Here is a 27,323-nt window from a genome sequence, read left to right on the forward strand (position 1 = left end):
AAAACTCCACTTTTACTGTCACCTTTTCCCAAGGTAGACTTGGCCTTCATGTCTTTCTCTGTTCTGAGCATCCCGGAGAGGTAACATCCCCCGCCACACACACACACTTACAGTTTCCAACCCTATGAAGACTCAAGTGCCACATGAACAAGAATATTCACAAGGCATTTAGTACTTGCAGGATTTGAGCTGTATAGGATGTGGAGGAAAAAAATCAAACCAAACAAACCCATAGTGTAATATTACCCAAGAGATGGTGATGTCAGCCTGTTTAGCTTCTTGCACAATTTAATAAGTGGACATTTTTGTCCTTTTAAAACTGGATCAATTGTTTTCTGGATTGCATATTCCCCACTGGTTTTTATAAAGTCAGCATTTCATTTTTGGGGCTGATTTCTGACTGTTCATGCTGTGCTTTAAACTGCATCAATCCAAGAACTGTTCTTGTCTGACAAATTCCTATTTCGTTTCAACTTCACTGGAATGGAGCTTTCCTTGAAAATTATTTTACCTCATGAAACATTAAACAAATGCGAAAGCAAGAATTGATACACACATACCGCACATTACCAAAGGAAAATCTCAAATTGTTATACACTCAGGTAGCCTTAAATTTTGTTTTGCAAAGTATTTCTTATTTTTTGGTGTGTTCCCTCCCCCAGGTGTCAAAATGCCATAAATTCCTGTAGAAAGGAGAAGTCTTAACTCTATGGTTTTCAACTGACTGACTTACAATAGAGAAAAACAGTGAATCATCTGTGAATAAGGCTGCTAGTTGATAATTTAAAGTTAAATTTAACATATTTAACTTGCAATTTTCTACTATGTTTAGAAATCTTCTGTTTGGTTACCCAAGCAAATTTAACTATATTACACTACTGCTATCAAAGCTATGGCCAATGTTCATATTTCCAGTGTCAAATGAGATTCAGTGTAGGCTGCAGTTTTCTCCTCTTGAATGTTCTCTTAAATTTGAAAGCAAATTTGTTTTGCTCTTTGCCTATTAAGAGTTTGTTTTTCACTACCTCAATACCCTCTGGAAAAGCACATATATTTGCATGGGTGTAAATATCATTTTGCATTTCCACACACATTTTCCAAAACCAATATTTGCAGTTTTTGCCCCATGACTGGGACAATATACTCTGTGATTTGGCTACTCTGCTATGATGACCACTCTGGACAGCCTTTCCAGTCCTGGGTGTCCAAGGGGGAGCTGAAAGAGCTGTGACACCACCCCATCACAAGGTACAGGAGTGTTCACTAACAGAGAATCATAGAATCATTTAGGTAGGAAAAGACCTTCAAGATCATCGAGTCCAACCATCAACCCAATACCACCATGCCCACTAAACCATGTCCTGAAGTGCCTTGACTACACATTTTTTGAATACCTCCATGGATGGTGACACCACCACTTCCCTGGGCAGCCTGTTCCAATGCCTGACAACCCCTTCAGTAAAGAAGTTTTTCCTAATATCCAATCTAAACCTCCCCTGCCACAACTTGAGGCCATTTCCTCTAGTCCTATCTCTAGTTACTTGATAGAAGAGACCAGTATCCACCTCACTACAACCTCCTTTCAGGTAGTTCTGCAGAGCGATAAGGTCTCCCCTCAGCCTCCTTTTCTCCAGCCTAAACAACTCCAGTTCCCTCAGCTGCTCCTCATAAGACTTATGCTCCAGGCCCCTCACCAACTTGGTTGCCCTTCTCTGGACACGCTCCAGCGCCTCAATGTCTTTCCTGTAGTGAGGGGCCCAAAACTGAACACAATACTCAAGGTGCGGCCTCACCAGTGCCGAGTACAGGGGAACAATCACCTCCCTGCTCCTGCTGGCCACACTATTTCTGATACAGGCCAGGATGCCGTTGGCCTTCTTGGCCACCTGGGCACACTGCTGGCTCATATTCAGCCGGCTGTTGACCAAAACCCCCAGGTCCTTTTCTGCCAGGCAGCTTTCCAGCCACTCTTCCCCAAGTCTGTAGCGCTGCATGGGGTTGTTGTGAGCCAAGTGCAGGACCTGGAACTTGGCCTTGTTGAACCTCATACGATTGGCCTTGGCCCATCGATCCAGCCTGTCCAGATCCCTCTGTAGATCCTTCCTAACCCTCGAGCAGATCAACTCTCCCTCCCAACTTGGTGTCGTCGGCAAACTTACCAAGGGTGCAATTGATCATACAACCTAATCAAAAGAAGGAGAAAAGAGCAATTATAATGCCCTATGCAACTTGGACTGAATTATAAGGGATACCTTGTTACTGTCCTTGCCCCTCTCTGCTTCAAGCCATAGAGGAAGATGCACTGGGAAGTCCAAGTGTTTAATTTTATAGAGGGGTCCACTCCTTCCCACCTCCAGCTCAAGCTCCAAAGAGATTCAAAGAGTCAGAAAAACAGGTAAATCAAAACTCTTAAAAGAAACTGCAAATCTGTTGAGTGATCAGCCTACACAACTTGTTGACACATGATACCCCAGCAAGAAGAGGGTGAGATGGTTACATAGGATGTCAAACCATAAAAAGTAACCCAAAACAAACCCAAAGACCAGGATTTGAAAAACATTTGAAACCTTTCTGCTTGAGGCATGAATCCATGCCTAATGAATGAGGAAACATTTCCTAGGTAAAAATTATCCTCTAACACTTTCTCTGGGCATTTTCTTCTATGCATCCGATTCTGACCTTTGTTGGAGATGGGAATATGGGACAGGTAAACACTAGTCTGATTCAGTCTAGTAATTTACAACATTATTTCAGCTGAAATCCTTTCCTTTGTTAGTTTTCTAAAAAATCTTTATGTTTATTTGTACCTTGGTATATCCAAGAAGGTAATTTTCATGTGCATGTTTCTGTATATTCTTGCCTCATGGAGGCCGTACAGCAACAATGTTCTTGGGGTTATATAGAAATAGCAGTCTCATACAAACAGCTGGGATATACATTTCAGGAGGTCACTTTTTGAAGGCAGAAGTTGGGTGTTAAATGAGGAGTAAACAAATACTTGAGCAAAGCAGCACACTGAGGGCTTCACAACAACCCGGACAGTAAAACCCCTTAAGCTCCTCCAGAAGATATTTATAGACAATTTAGGCAAGAACGCTTTTCTGTTTTACATTCAAGTTCAACAACAGTGTTCCATAAATAGGCTATACACACAAAAGAAAAGCATAGCTGAAGCCTAAAGATAGAAAGATGTTCTTTCAGAGTTGCAGATTTATCATTAGCTCAGTTACAGGAAAGCTTATTTGGGTGACTTGCACTGGCAGAGAGGTGACAAAGGCGAACTACTTGATGTTCAATGCCTCCAGAGCACTCATGTAGGTAGCCCACTTCTTTAATTCTCTACTTTATGCCATGTTTATTGGAGTTTAAAAAATAGATGCTGTTAAAGATGAATTGGCGCTATTTTTTTTGCTAGGAAATTCCGTAAAAACAAGAGCTCCACATTAAGACAAAAAGCTGCAATCATACAAGTTCAACAGGCCGTATCCTCCTTTCAGGTCTAGCAGTATTAATGTGACATACAAGAGTTAATCCAATTAACTTCATCTCTCTCAGAGAAGAACAAATGTTGGCCCAGACACCCATAGCACCTCTATGGAGTAATGCAGACAGTCTCACCAAAGCAGGTTACACTGATAATTACATTGTGGTGGGTTGACCTTGGCTGGCTGCCAGGTGCCCACCAAAGCCACTCTACCACTTACCCTCTTCAAGTGGATAGGGGGAGAAAATACAACAAAAAGCTCATGGGTCGAGATAAGGACAGGGAGACCACTCAGCAATTACTGTCATGGGCAAACCAGACTCGACTTGGGGAAATTGATTTCCCCAAGTCCACTGATGGGCTCAGTTTTGGCCTGTGTTGGGTCAGTCTTGGAAGTGGCTGGAACTGGCTCTGTCCACCATGGGGGCACTCCTGATGTCTTCTCACAGAAGCCACCCCTGCAGCCCCTCTGCTACCAAAACCTTGCCATATAAACCCAATACCTACATGAAAATCCAGCTTGTCTCAGTCAAAAAAATATCTAACATGCATCACAAATCACCTGGATTTCTTCTGGTACCTGATTTTTAAAATGGCTAACAACATGTTTAGTGGGCAGGGTAGGGGAACCCCAGGCATCAAGTTGGGCATTTCCCAGGAGATATCCTGGAAAGAGGCTGCATAAAAGGCAGGGCCTTGATGGCAGCAAACTGAAGTGTCTGATGGGTCTAGTGCTGGAGGTAGTTTGGTGGTGTGTGAAAGACTTGGGTTTAAGTAAGTCCTTAATTTTCCACAAGCAGTCCTGTGTGACCTTAGGCAAGTCTCTATATCTTAGCTGTCCATCTGCAATATGGGACGCATAGCACTTCTCTGCTTGAAGCTGGTGCACTGAGAATCAATGCATTAAAGGTCAGGCAAGCCGACACTAACGTAAAAGGGGACCTAAATATAGAACACTGGAAATACTGAAGGTAAGATGGAGTTTCTCTGTACCATATTTCCTCTCTAATGCAAGAGTTAGAGCAAGATTTTAGCTAACAACTATTCTAGAAGATAGAACATAGCAAGGAGGATGATTTGTGTTGCAGAGGCGATGCAGCGGATGGTGGCATCAGACAAAAAGGTGTTATTGTCTCAGTGATTTTTCTCCAGACTCAAACTCTTTCAAAAAAATCTTTATATATAAATATATCAGAATCTTAGAAAAGAAATACAAAAGAATGGATAATACTGCAAACCAAATACATTAAGCGAACAGCAACAAATAGTAATTAAAGCATAGGATAAGCAAATGCGTGTTTTATTAAAAGAGATTGCTAAATAGCCTGCTGAACACTAGCATTTGTTAATAAGATATTGGGAAAAGGTCTATAAAATGCCTGCCTCCTGGGATTCCTGAGTGTGCACGCTGGAACCAGTGTGCCTTCATACATAAGTTAGTGCTGAAAAACAAGCGTGTGTTTTTGTTTATTTCTTGGGAGTCATTAAAATCTCAGATGTGGAAAAGTGGGAGTCAAAGTGCCTAAACTTTACTCCCTGTCATTACTTATAGCAATTAGCTTCATTTTTCTCCATCATACTCTATAGAGCTGTAAAACAGTCACGGTGGATCTCTCTTGCAAGAAAGGCTGTGACTCCAAGTTAAATAGCCATGGACTTTATGGGGAAAGGCACTTTATTCATGCCAGAATAAATGTTCTTAAAACAGAGCCCTCCTAATTTAAGGCTTCCTTCCCTTTTTCATGGGAAGTTGAAGGTGACAGCTTGCCGTTCTGTGAAGTCAGTGGGAGGTTTGCTATGAATTTTGTTGAGGCTAGGATTATGGCTGTGATGGACCTGCATTATTATTCTTCGCTGCTCATTCAGATAATGCTGAGCGCAAACCTTAGTATCATAAGCTTCAGAGATGGAAAGCAAAGAAAAAATGACTGACACTGTAACCCCAATGTATAGATCAGCCACTAGCCCTTGGAAAGGACACAGCACCTGCAGGGAAAACCACATGCAAGTATCAGGAGCTGCCCCTGAGCTGGCCTTACGTAGGTGGACTGGAAAAAGGCTGAGCAGAAAACATCCCGACTGTAATCCACAACTGCCTCCAATCCCAGTGCTCCCCCTTTTGCTGTAGTCTTGATCTAATTAAACTGTCATCACACTGTTAAAGTAATGCTTCCGGGGCTTTTTATGGAGTTTGGATGAAGTGGAAAGGGGGGAAACGAAGGATTCATTGAGTCCACAACAAAAGGCATTACACACGTGCATGTTGGTATCTAATCCCCCCAATAAAGGTGAAATGGATTTAGAATGAGATGAGGAAGGGGTAAAAAAGAATGGTTTTCATCATGAGTTAGTTGCCTGGCCTGTTTTCATCGGGGCTCACTGTCAAGCTTTGAACCTTTTTGTGCTTAACAAGGAAGAAAGAGGTGTATCAGCTCAGAGACAGAGGAGCCCTGAGCTTTGGTCCCAGCAGTGCTGCAAGGGCTGTTTCCCTCACGGGCACCAGGACCAAGCGGTTTCTCCTGAGAGAGAAGAGTGTGCAGAGGAGCCATGACAGTGCTCACCTCCCAGGCTCTCCTCTACCTGGACCACTAGAAAGCATATGCATGCATGCACATGTGTATGAGACAGCTTGCTCCCCCTATTCCAAAAGGAATACATAAGGTAACTGAGTTTTACATCTTTTCTCCTTGGCTGCATTGCTTTCCCCCACTACCTGTAATTCCCTTATTTTTTCTGGCTTGATGCAAAGAATTTGTGTGAAAACACCTCAGTGCCAGCCAAAGCCTACACTAAGTGATTTGCTGTTTTCCTACCCCACCGGCTTCTTCTATGCTATTTTTTTGTTTTAGGCTTTGAAGATTCAAACTGTTTCTGGTGCTTAGCGTGTAGGCTTCAGGAGCCAGTTCCCATCACTAAGTAACTTCACGTCTTTTATTTCCATTTGTGTCCTTCAGTTCACTTCAGCATACGTGTTTGTACTATGTGTTAGTGCAGTAGGAAGCACCTAGCAATCGCATGGCAGAGAACAAGGCTTGCAATTGTATTTTCACAAAGCTGTTTTCATGATCCCAAGGATTTTCTAATTGTACAGGTAGAAAATATCTGCCTTTACACTCCCAGGAACAGTGCTTTTTTCTGCTAAAGGCCCAACATCTCCTGAAGCGAGCGGGGAACACGGTGATGCTTAATTAGCTTTCTAGTTTGTGTTTTGCATGTAGCAAAACTCCCTGTTGCAAAATTCCCCGGCTTTCATCTGCTGCATCTGTGGCACCAAACACCAGACACAGCTTGAACCCCGGGGGCAGCGAATCACATGCAGCACAAAAAAAATTGCCAGCTCCTGCAGTTGTAAAGGACAGGGCTCCACCGTGCATGTAATGACACGTGCCCTGAAAAATCCCTTTTGCATATGCCACAGAGAAAGAAAAGTTTCTGAAGGATCATCACATATCTTCAGACCCTGGGTTGAGCTAATGGCCAGTGCTCTGGTTGCTACTATGATTTTATTTTATTTTTTTACATCTCAGTCTGTTATTAATATCTGTACATTTTCTAGGTGGTATCGCTGTGGAGCTTTTAAACATATAAACACCATAGATGAAGAACTCAAGGGTGCTCACACAAGTGTCTCACCCAAGATCACACTTGTGACAACTCAGACTTGAAATGGCTGCAAATAAAAGCACCAGGAGAGAAGCAAAACTGAAATACAAACCCAATCCCATTCACAGGAACAAAGGTATTTTACGTCAGATACTTTTGAAAAAGCAGAAGTGATCCCTTATGGATCGAATAGAATACATCTTTAAGGAACTGTAAATGCACGCGTATATTTGCTTTCAGAGTCAGTGTAACGGTAGCAGTTGAGCCATCACAACAAGCTACCCATTGTTAACCGCCACTCCTGTAAATCATCAGAGCCACCCGATGTGCCTATGTGTAGCCTTTTAATTCATACTGCTGCGGTGTCTTGTTACTTAAAAGAAAGCCACTGAAGGGAATATGACTGCCGGAAGAATAACACATGCTTACTTCTATACCAATTACCATGGTGTGCAAAAAAATCTTATTAAAAAAAGCAAGAAGAAAAAAACCTAATACCGTGAAGCACAAACTGGAAGATTTCCAACAAAACCTTTCTTTGTCAGAAGATAAGGCTTAGCTAAAATCGGAATACACTTTGGAAACATGTCAAACCTGATAACATTTTTTTCAGAGATTGGTTAACTCTCCAGTAATTCTTGGAATTTAAATAGTGTGGATTTTTTCCATACTCTGTTCCTATTGATTTCAAAAGTTGATTCAACCTGTGTAACTCATTTATAAGCATGCCTCTGGTATGAAATTCTCCTGAATTATTGTTGTTGAACATAAATAGAAGCATAGCCTAGCCTCCCTATATGCTCTTCCATTAACTATTCTGGTCCATTGCTTTGCACCTTGTATACGTATTTAGGCTGAAATAAAACAAATTAGTAACAAAAGCCCACATTTAGTTAACTGATTAATTAGCTTGTTTACTAAAGTTTGCAAAGGACAAAGGCGCTCCTGTTTAAATCACTCTGGAATTAAAGAGGAGCAAGTCAGAGCAGAGCCTGTCCCCTGGGGGCTAATCCAAAGATACTTGAACCTAATGGGAGGCTTTAAACTTTTGTTCCATATTTGTTGTGGGTGGGATTTTTAATTCTACTTTTTTTTTTCTGTCACTCAGAGAAAAAGGGACTCCGAAAGACTTCTAAAAAAAGTATTACCTCCTTGCTGCTTCAGATAAATGAAGGTCTAAAATTTTGGGGTAAATTTTTATTTCAGTGAAAATTATTTCTTTAAATTAAAGCCATGAAAATGATGCAAGGGAGCAAAAAAATATTTGTCTCATTCAATGTCTTTGCATAAAACATGCAATAGTTTTTCAGGTCACTGTGACATATACTTTTTAGGGAGAGCTATGGTCTTTGTTTAGCTAATTGTCTAAGTTCTAAAAAAACCAAAAGAAAATCATGTTGAAGTCAGACATTTATCTAAATACAATAGCACTAACGATTTTGGCATTACTGTAACAGGAGATTCGTGTTGGTGTGGCCAGATTGTTTTGCAGGAAAACCTGATGCTGTCTTTAGTTTTCCTATTTAGCAAATGCATGAAGTAATATTCTGAATATGTATCTAATGGCTTTTATAACCTTTTGCAAACTAATTAGAGAACAACCTCTAGATGGGCTTACACAGTCATAACTAAGCTGATGAAAGGCAGGTGTGCACTAACTGTAATCAGAAAATGATGGGTTGTTTTCCGACACTGACATGTTTGCTTCTTCTGTTCCACTTTGTGCTTGTGTTGTCTGTTGTAGCATGAGCAGCGCAGGCTACCGGTGCTGATCTCACCTTGAGTGAGCAAGCCCAACCCCAAGCAGAAAAAGCTTTCGGTTACCAGCCCCAGAGGGGCATCGGTACAGCAAACCCCTTGGCCAATATGCAGAACTAAATGCAACAGGGTGCAAATGGTCCTTAGGATCAGAATTAAGTATGCTCTAGCAGCTCATGAAGCCATGTGCACTGTTTGCTCTCTAGGGAAAATAGGACGCTGTCCATGTGAATCAAACCCAAATTTGTCAAAGAGTGAGTATTATTATGTGTTGTTTAAATTAATTACTATATTAATTACTGTCCTGGTTTCAGCTGGGATAGAGTTAACTGTCTTCCTAGTAGCTGGTACAGTGCTATGTTTTGAGTTCAGTATGTGAAGAATGTTGATAACACTGATGTTTTCAGTTGTTGCTAAGTTGTGTTTAGTCTAAAGTCAAGGATTTTTCAGCTTCTCATGCCCAGCCAGCGAGAAGCTGGAGGGGCACAAGAAGTTGGCACAGGACACAGCCAGGACACCTGACCCAAACTGGCCAACAGTGTATTCCATACCATGGGACGTCCCATCTAGTTTAGGAACTGGGAAGTGGGGGCAGGGAATCGCCGCTCGGAGACTGGCTGGGTGTCGGTCGGTGGGTGGTGAGCAATTGCCCTGCGCATCATTTGTACATTCCAATCCTTTTATTACTACTGGTGTCATTTTATTAGTGTTATCATTATCATGATTAGTTTCTTCTTTTCTGTTCTATTAAACCGTTCTTATCTCAACCCACGAGTTTTAGTTCTTTTCCCGATTTTCTCCCCCATCCCACTGGGTGGGGGGGGGGAGTGAGTGAGCGGCTGCGTGGTGCTTAGTTGCTGGCTGGGGTTAAACCACGACAATTACTAACAACTATATATTAATGACAACGTTCATTTACGTTCATTACATTAATTCATTTACACAATATGTTAAATTATTATATATTAATATTGCCAATGTGCTATTTAAATAAATTGCTATGTATTCGTTAAATAAGCAGGTATTGAGAAAAGATTTTTAAGCACTGGACCCCAGCAGCTGACGCTCTCTCCCTGTCCGGCCGCATCGGCAGCATCCCTGCAGGACCCGGTGGGCCTAAGGCTGTTTCTTTCCCGGGCGCTCTGCCTGCGTGGCTCAGTGGCACACTAACCCACGCTGACCCACACGCGGGATTGCGGAGAAATACTTGAGGATTGCTTGGACGGGGGAAGCCTTTCCCAGCGCCTCTGCCGATGTACGGCGTCCGCCGGCAGCGGGAGGACAGCGCTCCCTCTGCTCCCTCTACTGGGCGATGCATTGGAGCATCTGAAAAGAACCGCCGAGTCCAAACTTGGCCTCCTTGCGAAGGAGTCATTAGAAGCACACGTTAGAGCCACCTTCCTTTAAATTCAAAGGGAAGTTTGCCGAAACATTTCTGGTGATGATGGAGAAACTTGCCCGCTGCCAGCAGACACACAGGCGTAGGAAACTGCTCTCGGGTTTTGAACGTGCAGGGGAGGGAGAGCACTGAGCCACCACCTTCAAAAACAGCTGCTGCTCAGATCCTATTTCCACGGCTTTGGGGGTAACTTTAAGTTTTTCTGCTATCCTCATTAGCAGGAGGATGCAAAATGCAGCCCACTCAGTATGCGCAGGGGATGTAATAGAGTTTAGGCAGCAAAACTGCCTGGGAAACTGGGAAAAAGAGGCTGGACAGGGGAAGTGGAGAAGGGTCCCGCTCTTCCTCGCCAAATTCCTTCCCTCTGCTGTGGCCAACAGCAGGACTCAGAAAGTTCTTTTGAAAAGCACAGCTGCAATCTGCCTGGTAACATTAGGGACAAGGGTGAGCTGGTAAAGGTGAGCTACCTTAAAAGTGAATGCAAGCATAAGATGGTAAGGAGCCGCTTAGATTCTTCCCAGGGGCATTATGGTTTAAACAGTGCTACTTAGAATAAACATAACGCTTTTAATTGTTTTGTAATCTGGCAAGTGTATAATTAATCTTTGCAGCATCCCTGATAGGCAGGAGGCTGTTACCAGTCTGAGCCCAAGGAAGAGAAAACTGAGGCAGGGATTTTAATACGTGGATGCTGTGATTTCAGCCATCCTCATCTGCTGCAAATTTTCCAAAACCCAAGTGATGGCTCATTGTGTCTTTATTTATGAGGGCTACTATGTTTTCCTAAGTGCTAAGACCACACAGCAGTGGGTGCCCTTTGTCCAGCAGTTTAGGATGTGGCATTACAAAGACTCACCGCCCTTTAGAACCAGACAGCTAAGGGGTAGCACAAAGCAACGCCAGAAGTATGAAGTCAAAGTCAAAGTCTTGCAGCCTCCCTGTAACCCATCTCCCTGCTCAAGCATTGCAGCCCATCTGTTCCATCTATCACATACTCATGGGAGACGTACTGGTGCCTGGGAAAAACAGGACACATTAAGGGCAAAGTGACATCTCCGATTCAGAATTTCCTCTCTGAGCTTCAAGATGTGTTTTTGGCACCCTGGTAACCTTGAAGTTAGACAGGGACTATCACAAATTGCTCTCCTCACTTTCATCTCCGAACAAACCACAAATATTTTAGTGATGCGTTTTGGGTCTGTAAGATATGGTACGTACAAAGCTTAAACTGAGTGATTTTTGAGTTGCAAGCTTATCCTCACTAAGAGTTTTTGTGGGGCAGCAGACCAGGAGATGCACAGTAATCTGTGTATTCAAGCCTCAGTTTCAGAGGAAGGAACGCAACAGGACCATGGACTCACTGCAGGCCACTGGGACTTCCATAAGGCCCAGGTCTGGCCCTGCAGCTGTGCCCCTTCACCACCCCCCTGCTCTCTTTATGGAGTCAGAGTCAGCCCCAGATCCTATTTTAAAAATTATAGGTAGAAGATACAAAAAGGGTATTATTGTCTCTACTACAATAACAATGAAGTTTTGTTATAACCAAATGATGCAATCAAAACCACTGTATAAAACCAAATGGACACACTGAAGAGGAGAATCAGTGCAGGGGCAGGAGGCTGGGTGGAAATGGGAACAGAGAAGAAAATGCTGTGAATCTCAGCAGCAAAGTTGCAGCATCACTTAGGTGGGAGCAGCTGAGGTGCCAGATGGGTGAAAGGGGATGGAGAGAGGTGCGTTACCCTGGAGCCTCCCATGGGGCCATGATTCTCCAACCCACAGTGGGGCACAGCTACTGCCCCTCCCAGTGCCACGATCAAACTGGTTCCTCCTCACCTCGCAGCTATGTCACACCTGTCCAGCGGGTTTTGCAGTCTTGCTGCAGGCTTTTTATCAGGACCAGATCTGCTTCAAATGCAGGACCCAGTGCTAGGCTCTCCCAGAAAGAGAGTGGGAGGCAGGTGCCCACTCTCCCTTACATCTTGGAAATGCTGCTCCTTGAGACCTCAGGGGCACAGGGAGGGCTCCTCCAAAGACCTCCTCCTGAGACTGATCATGATATATAACTGAGCTCCTTCATCGCCCTTCTTGCATTTAGCTGAACTCCTCTAATCTCGCCACACAAGAAAAAAAAGTAATCCCTTTAATCATTGTGATGGTTGTGGCACAGTGTGATTATAAGGCAGGACATGGATGTCACAGATATTGTAGGAGACCTGCATATATCTCGTGAACAAGATGACACCAATAAAATTTATAAGCATGAAAATGCTGTCTTTGAAAGCCTCACTGTCCCCTTCCAATAATTCAGTGAAACTCCAAGCTGTATGTGTGGCAGTGATTATGGAGAAAAAGCTTTGTACCACAGGAGTGGATGAAGGCAGAAGCTGTACAGACAGTTAAAATGCCTGGACAATCTCATCAAGAGATCTGCTTTGCGATTTACCTGATTTACAAGAAACTGGAGACAGCCCACAGTAGTGATTTACGAGATTTTTAGAAGATTGATAAAGCTACAGTATTCTGAGCTGTTGAACACAGCAGCAGTTTTTGTTCCAGACAGATTACAAGCAGGTTTTAATGAGCTGTTTAAGCATCTCAATATTTTCTTTTTCTATTTTATGCACTTAATGCAATAAGAAAAAAAAAGACGAATATGAAATAATCTTAAAAAGAAAGAAACAGTATGAAAGGGAAAAAAATTAAAGAGAAATAAAGTATATAGCAAAAATAATAGCTGGAACAAAGTGACAGCTGTACGACAGATAATTTGGTGTATTTCATCTCTTTGAACTTGCAGACTATCTGTCAGTAGATCACGACTTCTTCAGAGTTAATAACACTTAGAGCTCCTTTAATGAATTACTGATCACTTTCTAAGCATCATAACTTGGCCTCTTTTTTCTCTGTGCATGGAAGGTGTCTGCTCTTTCAACTGTAGCCCAAGAGCCCAAAAACCCAGTGTGACACATTTTCCTGTGGGTTGCACAGTGTAAGCATTTGCTGTACTGTCCGTGGGCTCTGCAGTTGCCCAAGCCTGGTCTAATGCTTCTGCATTTGAGAATAGACTGGCTTTGGTACCCAACAAAATACAAGCTGCAACTGGTGATTTTCGTATAGCCAGATTATTTCTAATGGCTCCTTCCTGTGCCATGGCCCTGATGGCTGATGAATTGTCGGTTCATCCCCAAATCACCTTCATTTAGCCATTTCCAGCGAGACCAGTTGCCTTCCACAGACTCTGCCAAAAATTAAAAGCTTGGAAAACTCTGCCCTGTGTCAGATTTGCTTTAGAGGGGTCAAAAAGGTGCAGAAATTTTGGGGAGTAAGGGAACACAGATGAACAGCCTGATTGCCTAGCCTTTCTTTCCACAGGAAAATATAATCATAAAAAAAAATAAATATCAGATTATCATTATCATTAACCACTTGCAAAGGAATACTTATAAGGAAGTGGCTGAAACACTTACAGACATTATATGAAAATGTTCTACTATGTCTACCATGATAATCAAATAAAACTTCCCATAACTTCAGTGGAAGCTAGTTGGCAAGGCAGGCTGAACGTGTCCCTTGGTACAGCATAAGATGCAATTACAACACACAGTAAAACTGGTAGAGATGAAAATCAAGTATTTTTCTCACCCCAATATCAACTTGAGTATAAAAAGCTGTGGTGTATTTCTATTCTCTAGATATAATCGTGTAAGAAACAACTGTGAAATGTTGTCAAAAAGACATTTTTTCCACCAGATCCACTAAAATGTATTATAACTGGTATTTGGTGCCTTTCTACAGAACCATGTGGATTCTTTTTCAGTGATTCATCTATTACCTAAGAAAACAGTGTTTTAGTTCCCAGTATCATAACAGTCTTGAGCTGTCTTTTTGCCTAATTGGCTACTGATCTTATAATCATTCTTGCTGTCAAACGTGCTCTGCTCCATTGATTTCAACACAGCTTCACAGGGTAAAAAAAATGGGTTAATAGCCTCAGCTGCAGGATTAGAGTTTATAGGACTCTCATATGTAGGCAGTTGAAAAACACCAATTATTTTTCATAGGAATTTTTTTCATCTTAAAAAATACCAGTGAAAACAGCTGCCTTTGTTACCAATGAAAAATGAAACTGAAAACAGAAAAGACTGACCAAAGCAATAAAAAAGTGCATTTTCCCCATTTTGTTTTCCTGTAAGATTTTTTTTACCAAAAAAATAGGGAAACAAGAATGATGCCCTTCCCATGAAAGCCCATTTTGCACAGAAAGTCTTGTTTTTAGTGGAAAGATACCAGTTAGTTTTTCCAAATAAGGCCATGGGACTGCTGTAGGGCACAAATGGTCTGGACCACGGTTACATGCAGCAATGGAACAGGTAATCCCTTTAGCTCTGCAGTTACTAAGCCACACTGCAGTGCTACAACTATGGAAAGCCCCTGAGGAAAGCAATAGTTCCTAAAATACCTCTCTCATGTCATAAGAGTCTTTTTCTGGAGGCCTCTTATTAAGTCCTGCCTGGGTCCTTTCTTGCTTGGGTTGCAGGTTTGGGAGAGATCATAGTTAATGCTTGCTGCAATTTGATCAGAAGACTATCGGGCTGAAAGTAATTCTTTCAGTGACACTCTCAAACCTTTGAGATCAAAGGTGCTGACTGAAGTTGGTTTTCACATCGAGATTACAACATTATTTGATTTCATAGTAGTGTAGTCCCCAGAGAAGACATGAGTTGATTATGCAGTAATTCCAGGAGTGCCTCAAATCTCCTGGGGAGAGACGAATTCCATGAAACCAATTTTAAAGAAAGGACAATTGACCCTAGTGGCATTTTTTGTTGTTGTTGATGGTTTTTTTTTAGGAAAACTGCAAGTCCTATTAAGATGCTTTGCAAATAATTGACTCTGACAGCCTGTGGCTTCAACAAGCTCTCTTCTGGGGGTGGGGGAAAGTCTAGAAGCCAGCTGAGGGCTAGATCATGGATCACAGCCCTTGCGCTCTCATTTGAAAGGTACACTACAAAAACAGAGGCAACAAGCAGCTTATGAGACTCCAGGGAGCACCGTACAGCATTTTGCTGCAAGTCTACAGACAAGTTCATGCCACTGCATGTGGTGGGGGATATAGGAGCAAGTTTAGGAATGGAGAAGACTAAAAGTGGGACTCTGATTTGTTGAGAACTAGGTCACAACCTAGAAAGCCATGTACTTTCCCAGATAGTGTTAGGTCAAGTTAAAGACCAGCAAAGGATACAGGCTAGCAATGAAGACTTCAACACCAAGAACTGCTGTGCTGTATGGCAAAAATTACTGATACATGCTTTGCACTGTAAGATTTTCCTCCCCAGAGGAATGGAAATAACGTTTGTCCAGCCTGTTGTTGTGCAAGGATGTGGGCACAACTTTCTCTGCAGAAAAAGGTGGGTAAGACAGAAAGAACATCAAGCCCACAACCAGACTTTGTTTATGAGCCTACAGATCTCCGCTTGGGCCGGCAGTCATGGAGCAATACCTTCCATTAGCAGAGGCATTGCTGTTTAGAAATATGTATATTATATCTTATTTCTAAATGGTATTTAGAAATCATTGTTTAAAAGCAATTATTTAATCAATTTCTGTATTATTTCTGAAGTTGCTTTTATCATATATTGTTTTTAGAACATGAAGACAGATACACACCTAGCCTGGGGGAGGAAAATGGTACAAACAACTTTTTGAAGTAAAAAAAGCACAGCAAAATGTCTAAGGAAGAAGAAAAATGTGCCAAATGCATTGGTCATTCTCATTCAAGGGTCAAGTGTTGTGTAACTATTTACAGTTACTGATCTTAAAAAAACCCAAAAAACAAATGCTAAATCTTTCTGTGATGCTGGGTCTAAAATTAAGCCATAAGCAAAGACTGTGCATGGCAGAAACCCAGATCAGTTGGGCTGTAGCTGTGTGCAAAGAAATGACCAACTTTCCTGTTCCAGTTCATGAATTGGATAGAGATCTGTTTTCTCAAAGGATGGTCTGAAGCCGCCAAAATACCTCTTTCTCTAAGCAACTTATGATATGAGAGACCTAACATCTCAATATTAGAAAAGAAGCTATTGAATGTTCCCCAGCACATCCACAGATCCAGCATCTCAGGCTTTTGTAGAAACAATTGGAAAATGCAAATATTTGTGAAACACATGAATTACATGTTATACAATCTTTAATTTGCTTGTGAGAAACAAAAATTATACTTTGAAAGAAAGCAAGTGCTGCCTCTGAAGGAGGAGTATAAAAAGCATCACATGCCTTTGTACTTTAACGTGTTGCTTCCAAAATCAAAACCTATCAACTCTTTTTTCCAAAAAGCAAGATCACTTTGAGATCCCAGTCAGTAAGCTACTAAAACCAAAGGGAATTTGAGAAGCCCAGTGACTGAGGTATTAGCATTCTTAGGTACATGTGGTCAATAACCAGAACAAGGACCTAGTCTCTGATGATATTCAGCTGGACTCTCACCTTCACTGTACCATGCAATTTTGCAGAGCTAACTATGGACATAAAACCATAAAACAGGAAAACAACCCCTTAATTTTTTTTTAATTTTTTTTTTTTTTCAGAGAAAAGATGTTACAAAAATGGATTTGAACTTTTTGTTTTGGAAGCAGTTGCAAAAATGTGTTGCCAGCAGGCTGATCTGTATGTGAGACCCAAGGCAGGAGAAGATAGCAGACAGACAGTTTCCCTAGGAAAGAAGACAGTAATCAAGCAGCAAAAGAAATAGAAACTAATTTCTTACATTATATTGCTGAAAAGTCTGTTGTTTGCATGTAGCTTTGGAAATTTTAACAATTCCCTAACGAAAGAGGGAATTGTTTGTGAGCAAGAAAGCTCTAATATTAAAGAAGGAACTGTTGGGAAAGACAGATGAAACCCCAGAGAAATGCCTCCAAATAGCAACAGCTGGTGCAATATTAGGGAAAGACAAGACAGCAGCATTCACTAGAACAAAGTGGGGCACTGTGACAAGATGCGCCAACTGTGAAAAGCAGCATGCAAGACCACCTGAGGTGAAGCTATCAGGACAAAGTTGCCAGGTAGTAAAGGCAGCAGAAGCAGTGGGCAGCTGATGGGAGGATCAACAACTCAAGACTTTAATTAACAGGTAAGGTGTCGAGATTGACATTGAGCCAGGACACCATTTGAGGAGACAACAATTATACTGGTTATACATTGTGCTGCTTAGTAGGATGAAGGCATCTCCCTAAAACCTTGGGGGAAAAGGATGGCCTCACACTCCCCTCAAAGGCATATGATATCCAACAGGTTTGAAAACACTAAAGACACTTCCCCACCATGCAGTTAAAGAAAAGATGCTGTGGCCAACAAACAGCTTGGCTAAAGCAGCACTGGCTGCCAAACAACAGTTTGGAGAAAGCACTAAGTAATGAGTTTGGGAGAGCAGAGCTAAAGCACAGTTGCATTTATAGAGGTCTCATGGACTACTCTTTTCATTGCCAAAAGGGATTTGTTTGGTCTATTTGATTTGTTTTTGAAAATAATGGAACCCTCTCTTATTATTACCCAGCATGTGGCATGTGAAACAAACATTAAATAGAGTATTTAAAAATAAGCATTTTGAACAATAGGTGCATTTTGTTATGCCAAAACTGGCACTCTATCAGTGTGTTGATTTCTACCCAGTGATCAGGGAGTACCAAAGCACTGAGGATGTGGCTTTGGAAGCAACTTGAGCAAGAAGAAAAAAATTTTCTAATGGTCATTTTACTCCTGCCCCAAACAGCCTACCACTGCTTACTGTGTTCAGTCTTCAGATGAGTTGCATGCTTTCTCTCTGGACACCAAGGCCTGCCTTTGTCATCAAAATAATTCAGGACTGTGGACAAATTCTTTTCTTGGTCACTTCTTTTCAGCCTTGCTGAAATCTATTAGGGTGAACATTCGTTTCAGAAATAAAGATAAAATTTGACCTTGCCTGTCTTACTAAATTGTGCTTTGGTATCTCAGTCTTTTTCTGTGGCCCCCTTCATAACCTTATTTCTCCCTGGCTGCTCACTCTCATGTGGTTTTTCCTTGGAGATGGTATTGTGGAACCAAAGCACTGGATAATTTGCTTTTCCTCAGAAATTCCTGCAGCCAAGTTTTGAGAAAGGTTTGTTTGGTGACATGTACAGTGGAATAAAAATCACATACTGCTGATGGAGAATTTTTTTTACCTGGTGGCACCAGGAGATGTTTGCAGAGACTGACAGTGTCTGAATACTTATCTTTTACTGCAGGTATTGCCTTGAAAAGTCTTGATTTTATGTCAGCTTTGATTAAGCATGGCCTTTCTCTCTTACATGAGACTTTGTGGCAGGTTTTCTATCTTTCCACCATGCTTATTGTAGGTGTTCTCAAAAACTGGTGGTTCTGATCATCTCTTCCTTTATTCTCACTGGTAACCTGGATGAAAACATCCCTCTTATTTTGCAAGGCACTAAGGAAAACATTCATATTCTGCTTAGTGATTATGGACGGAAACATAATATTCTACAGGGAAGAAATCTCAGTCCCTTGCTTCCAACATGTTTTCTTGCTATCTTCCCACACAACACTTTTCTCCTGCCCAGGAAAGACCAGTGCTTAGGACAGGATCTCCAATCAACTTGCCTTTAACAATGCCCACTAAGTTAACTCATTGAAGTAATTTCCCAGAAAAGTGCTAACAAAACAGAACGATGACCTGCATGTGGCATTGTGATAGCAATAGTCACAATCAAATCATTTACTGTACATTAACTTTTTCTAATTTGTGCTTCCCTTCAATAAAAGCTTTAGGAAACAGCATGAATAGAGGAAGCAATAAAAGTTTAGCCAGGCTAGCATCAGGGGAGCCATATAGCTTGGATGAGCCTCTGTGACCATCTGAGCAAGAAGCTGGAGCCCTAAGGGGCTTTCTTCCTGCAAGCTTGGGGGAAGGCAACAGTTATGTTTGCTCTTCAGTAATGCCTTCCTGACCAGCAGCATTTCCCACCTCCACAACACTGGAGAATGATGATGAACTTCTGGGTTGAACAAACATGCCCTTCTTGGAATACTGGACCCCATGCCTTTGCTCGGGCTTGCCCAGGCAACCTGATGAATGCTTGCGTGGGTGACGTCCCGGCTGCCTACAAGGTTACGATGTGGCCAGGGAGTGCGTGGGCTACAGGAGATGCCCTGTGCTCAAATACCCAGGAGGGCAATACTTGCTGGGGTTGCACACATAGCAGTTGCTCATCTTCAGATGGCACTCATGTTTCTCTGATTTTTGGCAGACATGTTCCTTGCTTTGCAGACAGTACTTGGAAGATGGTAAGCAGCCCACCCTCCAAGTGTGCAAATAGGTGGCAGAACTGGTCCTCAATGTTGTCCTAGAAATGCTAGTTGAGCAAGGGTGCAAGACCAAGAAGCCTTGTCCTTTCCTCCTGCAGCAAGGGGTAGGAGTGCTAAACACCACGTTTCAGCTTCAAGCTTTGCACAGCTTAAAGGGTAGGGGTCAGGCCCCTGCCCGACAGCAATCTGAATTGCTTTACTGACTGCACTGGTGCTCAGGTGCAGATCAAGGATCTAGCCTGAGGTTTTCCATTACTGTATCAACCGATTCAGATTATTGACTTTAGTGCCTGAAGAACTGATTGCTACATGCCTGTTTGCCCACTGCAGATCAAAAAGCAAACCATTTTTGCACCTGTAAAAAAACAGCCTTTTGCTGCTGAAGACAATGCATAGAAAACTCTGCATCAAATACATTAAGGAAGGAGTTAGGCTGGCATAGTACATTTTGTACAGATAAAAGGTTGGTCTAGCAGTCTGTCTTTGATTTTGACTCAAAGCGTACATTTAAACTGAAAAATTACTTTTTCCTTTGAGCTTACAACTTAATATTTACTGCCTTTAAAACCTGAACAGAATTAATAAACGCCGCAATATGGGGAATTCAGATTTTGATGGTTTTCTCTGCAAGAAATATAGACATATGACAAAGCACAAATATAGGCGCAAGTTAAACCTGGAAGAAGTGAGGCCAACCTGCTCACTGCTCCTGATAACTGAGATGTAGGAAGGAACTGCTTCCTCACAGAGACTACATTTTTCAGGAGCTTCCAGCCTGGACACTAGTTGCTTGCTGAGCATGGACTACCACCATTTCGCGTCACTTCTTAGTGGCTATGGACTGATGGCTTTCAGGACATGATGCAAAATGCAGTTGCTCTTTCCTCAGGCTACTAGAGTGGTAAAGATAGAGTGATGACTGTTGTTGGATGTGATTAGACATCTCCTGTTTATCTTCTGGCTACTTTTTTCTGGTTATGAAGATAGCAGCAAAATTGTTAGTTTAAATGTCTGTGGAGAGCAGCTAGAGGCAAAGGCTTTCCCCTGTGGTGTGTCAATACAAGTAAAGAAATAATAAATATCCATTTTTGGCTCAGAACTATCATGCACAACACAAAAATAAAAAACATGTGATGTGCTGCAGGTCCGATCATTCAATCCAGACTTTCAGCTTTACCTACGGACACCTTTGTTTGTCTAGTAAGTCACTGTTCCAGAAATGAAATGGGTGAGAGGGCTGGTAATTGAATTTACCTCTCTGCCTCTGTGAGCTGCCTAGAATGGCCCAGTGACCAAATCGCTTGTAAGCGCATGTGGTTGTGAGAGTTGTCCCAGTGGGTTGCAAGACTTTAATTTAATCTCAGCCCTGACCAGATAACTAATAGAAAGTGATCAGCCAGTTAAGGATGCTTAAGCAGACGGGACGCCATGAAGTTATTTACAGCTGCGTGGCACTGAGCTTCCTGCTCTCGCATTTAACTCTCCAAAAATGTTCACTGTCCAAACCACCTGATGGCAGCAGGTAGGTAAAACTGCCTCGGTGGGGCTGTGCCCATCAATGACTCTGAAAAGCAACCTAGTCAAAAGAACCATCTGCCTTTGATCATTTTGGCTAGGGCTAGGTTTCTTTAATTCTCTTGCTACATTGTCCAGTTTTAGCATTACGAGAGGCAGAACATGCATATGGTGGCACTTACTTCATAACACAAAATATTCTGCTATAACCCCAAAACAGCTCCAGGGTTGCAAGCAATGGTGTATTAGTGACAACAAACACACACACACACATATATTGTATGGAACTGCTCTGCAAGCAATCCATGGCAGCCTGCCTCTCCCACTGCCCCCTGCTTTTGTAGATATTTGGCTGCTGAACATTACCATGAGAATACATGTTCATCTGACGGAAGTCTAAGTGAGCAAAAGGCTGTGAAATCCTTGAATCTTCTGTATGCCCTGAATTCAAGGGGCTACACTGAGATTTCTGGGTAGCTTTTCAGCTGGCTTTGCTTCTGAAACAGAAACACTTTCCCTCAAATGTTGCCATTCTTGTCACCATCCAACAAGAAACCATGCAGATATATCAGTTCCTTAAAATATTACTCCCTCCCCCATCTCTAAAAGGTGGCTAGAAGATTTCTCTTGTTCAGAGAGGCAATACTGGTAGCTCCTAGCTCCTTGTACAGCACCAGCCCTACATCAAACCTTCTGCACTGCCACTGCATGATCACAGACACCATTTTAACTCATCTTTCTGTTACGTACTGTCATTCAGGATGTCGTTCAGTACAGGCATTCAGCAGCACAGAGATTTGCACCAGGCTCAGAGGTGTTCACCCTCCCCAAATATAATTGTGGCAGAACAGATGTGGTGACTCGGCAGCCTCTTCTGCTTTCTGCTCCAAATGAATTCTTCAGAAACCACACTGATGACTCAATGGGAACACGCAAACCACATCCTGAGACTGTTTGACCTGAAAGGTAATTATCAAGCACCTCTATGAGGAATTATTGAAATACTTGTTTCCAAGAACAAGGGATAAACCTCTATGCTGGTTAGTGAACAAAAAGGATGTTGACAGATAAGATGCTATTAGAAAAAGGTGAAGGTAAGCTCTTTCTTTGGAGAGTTGAGGTAGGAGCAAGCTTGAGATTTGAAAAAGAAGTGATGTAGGAAAAGAGAAAGTAATCTACAGAGAGGATTTGTTTTAGTTTTAGTATTTTAAATTCCTTCCATACATGAAGAAATGTGGGGACTTTTTCAAAAGTGGGAAAAGGCTAAACCCAGGAACAATCAATGAGGGACACAGACAAATACCTCAGAAATTACCGGTGTAAATGCATTAAAGACCAGGTTAACAGAAAAAAAAAAAATTACTTGTCCAGATGAGATCCTTATGGAGTTTAAAATACATGGTTGGAGAAAACATTTCATTGCCACTCAGGGAGTCTTATCTCCAGCTTCAAATGCCTCCTTCCCTATCCCTAAATCTCACAAAGTACATGCCTGCATTTTTAGGTAAACACTTTTTAAATGTGCAGCACAGTCTCTTCCAAGTCCCACAGACAATGTCCTAAAGTGTTGTACTGCAGCTGAATGCAGTATCTGTGTTTCCATTAAACTCTGTACTGTGGGCTCCCCATCCTCCATGGGGAATTTTCTTTAATATATGGTTTCAATTTCAAAACAGCATCACTTTAGGGACCTATTCTGCCTTTATTTATGCAGCCCAAGAGATGATACATCTATCTACTGATAGCAGCTTTAATCAAAAAAGAATATTTTCAATACAAAACTAAACAATGAATTGGACACTTTTGAGAACAGGTACATTAAACCCTCATCACAGGTCTTGGGAGCTGCTAGACTTTAAAACTGATAAATAGGGTGTCCTTGTATTCTTTAACCATCCCCCAGGGAAAGTAGTTTGTAAAATAGTAAAATTGCTCAGGCACAAATATTTATCACAGATCCAATAAGATTTTATGTGCCTTGTAACTACAATATTACATGTTTTATGCTCCTTCAATCTTTGGTTTAGAGTACATACAGTTTCTTCAGTATAGATAATTTCACAACCAGTGGAGATCTGCAAACAGTATTTTGTTACAGCACCATGAATACTAGGTGCCATTATTTCCCCTGTAGTTTCAGTGAAGCTTTATTCTTCCTGAACACATATTGTTCATGTTCTAAAAATGCCTGGTACAGAAGGCATAATTATCTTTATTTTATTGGATTTGTCAGGTTTACACAGTTTTCAGTCCATTAGCGGTTAGCCACCATTAGGTAAGCATACACACTTAATTTTAAGTACCTGGGTGGTTTGTCTCATTCAGTAGGTGCTGCTTTATAGAACAGAACAGCTTGTCCTTCTTTAAAAATATAGCACAGCATCACAAAACTAAGGCATGCAATAAAGGTAGGCTCCATCCTGCCCCTTTGATATAAAGGCTGTTAATGGAGGTATTAAATATTGCAGCTTTAGTCACGCAGATGCCCAAGAGCCAGGTTGCTCCATACGAATCAGTGCAAATCACTTGTTGGCTGGGAAGCATAGCTTGAGTACTAGCAGAGCTGTTGGAGTTAGAATTCACAGATCCTGGCCCCAGTCTTGGCTGGGGCACAGAGGTTGTACAACCACCACGACGAAGCCGTATCCTTGTTGAAAGCACCCTTAGATCTGTAAAGCTACTGTGGGTTCACATGGCATTTCAATCCTTAATGCAGGCTGTGGGTATCTGAAAAGAGCAGCATGGCACTAAGCAGCCACCGCTGTACCACTTGTTTCTCCTGTGTCAGCATGAACAGGGAGCTGGAGATGGGAACTAATCTGACTGCAAAATAAAACCAGTGCAGGCAGGGCAGCCGGGTAGGGGAACAAAGCAACTGCTGAAGCAGCTCTGCTGCTGTCTGTCCAGCATGGGCTAACGTGGGCATGTTCACCACCCCAATGAGGGAGCCACTGTACCCCTTCTAGCACAGTGGGTGAGGAAGCTGTTTGTGATGCTGCATGAGAACAGGCTGATGCTTGACATTGCCAAATTGCCATCTTCTTCCCTGCTTTTTTTCCTTAGAGTTTTATACCTTTGTCTAGGCTGCATTTCTCCTTTTCAGTCCTTGGACCTGCTGACTGTCCCTTTCTCTCATCCTGCATGTCTCTTAGCTCATGGACTTTCTCACATCTTAATGGCAATTAGTGAAATCAGGCAAGGTCACACAGCTACACAGCACCAAATGGAGCCTTGGATCAGCCAGCTGAAACCTGGTCTGAGGGCTGGAGGGCTACGCTGCTTGATTTATCCACATAAACTCAGTCACCATCATCTGTGCTTTGGTGATAGCCTTGGTACCTTCCAGCTTCTGCTTTCTCCCCACTCCCATGGCCCCTACACTTCTTCAGCAGACAGTTATACAGAACTCTCCCTCACTTCGGCTAGCAACAAAGGTATTTTCAGTCCAAATGACCTTTGTTTTATAACAAGGGAATAACAAGTAGCATTTCCTTGGGTGAAAGTATCTTAACCGCCTCTGACAGTCTGTGCTGAGCAGATCATAAATAGGCCTGCTACAGCCCGTAGGCAAAGGCACCATCTATATCTGACGAAGAGGCAGGACACAAACCAAGCCAAAGCTGAGGCAGTCAACATATTGCCCTGCTGTTGATAGAAGCAAAGCTCTAGCAGGGCCTCAACTGATGTGTACTGCTTGCTACAGAGCTGAAGAGCATCTCTGCTCTGGTAGTCCATACAGCAGCCTCGGGGTCCTGCTCCCAGCCCTGTGGCAAGAGATCTTTTTCCTTAATTCATGTTTGACTTTCTGAGAAGCAAGTATGGCTTTTGAACAGCGGTCAGCAATCTGCAACTTATTTAAACATCCTACAGAGACATTATGCGTTATTATTTAAAAAGATGGCATATTCAGGGTATTTCTAAAATAATTTAGATTCATTAATTCCCTTGTATAGCATCCATTAACTGCAGGCTATTATAATAAATAAGTGGCATAATTATCGGGCTAATTGTCCAAAAAGCTAAACCAGTCATTCTAATGAATGTTTCTGCTGCTGTCTTAGCCATCATGCTCTGTCTGGAAGCCCAGCAGCATCACAGCTCCTTGGCAGAGGAGACCCCACAGTCCCTTTTGCTTTGGTCTCTTTCCCCAAGCCTACCATCTCAGCACACCCTTCCCTCCTCCACTTTTCACCATGTCTGCTGTACCTCAAAGTCCATGTTTCAACAGTGCTTGTCTAGCATCTCAGCTTGACTCAGCAGCATCATTAGCTGCAGCAAGTGCCTTTGTTTCTGTGGCCCTCTGCCTTCCACATGCCCCAGTATGATCTCCATGGCTTTATCTTCCTCAGCAGAGGCAAGAGGCAGTCATTTCAAGCCAAGGAAAACTTATGGTATGGCTGTCCTGTTATCTGAGGTGAGTAGAAAGAACAAGCAAGCTTTCTTACTCTATTTTTATGACCATAATCACCAGGTAGTGCAGTTGCTATCCTGGTATATGCTACTGGAAGAACAGGTATTGAATGACTCAGGAGATGACGATTTTTTATTGTAGAGTTCTCCAGCAAACAAAGGCAAACAAAGGCACTGCTTCCTGTCTTCCATGGTGCTTAGTTATCCTCTTCCAGGTGTGCCCAAGTCTTGTGCCCAGCTTAAAAAAAAATAAAAATATTCTGCATAAAGCCAAAGGGACATACTAACTTGTAGAGAAGACAGACAGGAGGAGTTAAGTCTTTCAAACTGACAAAAAGTTGGACAACTCAGTGGGGAGAAAGAGAGGGACAGAGTGAGAGAACAAAAAGTAGAAGTGGCCAGCTGAAAGGCTTGGCAGCCTACCATAGCTACAGTTAAGCAGAGGAAATGAGGAAGAGGAACAGGCTTTAAATTGGAGTGAGCACGTAGCTGCAGACATCCTGAATTTTTCATCAGATGCTGTCATTGTTAAAGAAGATTGATGCTCCTAAGGTTCTTGCGCAAATATTGTTTAAGGAGAGACTGAGAGAGAGATTAGACTGGATAACCTCAAAAGGTCCCTTCCACTCAGCATTTCTGTGGTTTAAAGAGCTGGATCACAGATTACCGAAGACCTTTAGTCATACACAGCTATGTGAGTGAAGGACGGGGACAGAAGTGGTATAGGATGGAGAACAGACAAGAAATTGGTGGGTAGTTTCTCCAAGCAAAGAAGTAAAGGAGCAAAAACAGAGCAGCCAGGGAAAGTTTTTGCAAGTTTCCTCCTGTTTTCACAGGCATGTCTAGAAGCGACCTTTTATGTGATCTATTTAAAGATAGAAAAATACTCTTGAATTGTCAACAGATGAGCAATTGTGGAGGTACTCAGCTCTCTGTCTGATGTGAGCTGGCAAGGATTGCTCACCTTCCCCCTCCTTACTAAAATTAGTCATGAAGCTCCCAGTGACTTCAGTGAAAGTAGTCTCAGCCTTCAAGCACTTGAAAGCCTCCATCTTTCAATATGCTGATAAACTTAAAAAGGTTTAAGGAGGCCAAAAAATGATATAAAGGAAATTTTCAAGTTTAAAAAGTGTGAGTTTTTTTTAAAGAAAATATAACCAAAATGAAGATTCTTTCCAGTGCGGAAAAAAATCTTAAAACCCTCTCTGTCCATCCACAGCTTTTTCTTCTTGTCTTAAAAGCAGTGTCCCTTACCATCCACACACACATAGAATGAACACTTTATGTGAATATTGCCACTGGATCCATAAGATAAATTCATGTGAAAGTAGCAGTCTTCTGTTGGCCAAGTGCTGTGGGATATTATGATGTTTCCCAAACCCTGTATTCAGACAGATACAAAACACCAACAGACTGCCCCAAGAGCCTCCATCTATGCCATCTACTCCATCTATGCCACCTACAGAGGAGACCCCACTGTCAACAGGTCAGGCACATGTTAGCTCAGAGATGCTTCTAGAGGGGCCTCAATGTTACTATTTGCAAAAGCAGGTGGGATTGCAAAAGCAGGTGGGATTACTGATCCATCATATTCAATTCACTGCACATTCGAGGAGCTGAACCTTGATAGCTCCTGTGTATGAGGCCTTCTTCAAATCTGCCAGTTGAATTAGACTAGACATAGCCTATACATACCAACTGGCATGATAACAAATGGAGATCATATTACAGCAGTGTAATATGGCAAGAAAGGGAAGGAAAACTTCCTCTAATGGTAGTGCTGATTACCATTTTCTTCATCTCTGATGT

Source organism: Haliaeetus leucocephalus, unplaced genomic scaffold (assembly GCF_000737465.1).
Source record: "Haliaeetus leucocephalus isolate CR32 unplaced genomic scaffold, Haliaeetus_leucocephalus-4.0 Scaffold145, whole genome shotgun sequence".
NCBI lineage: Eukaryota > Metazoa > Chordata > Aves > Accipitriformes > Accipitridae > Haliaeetus > Haliaeetus leucocephalus.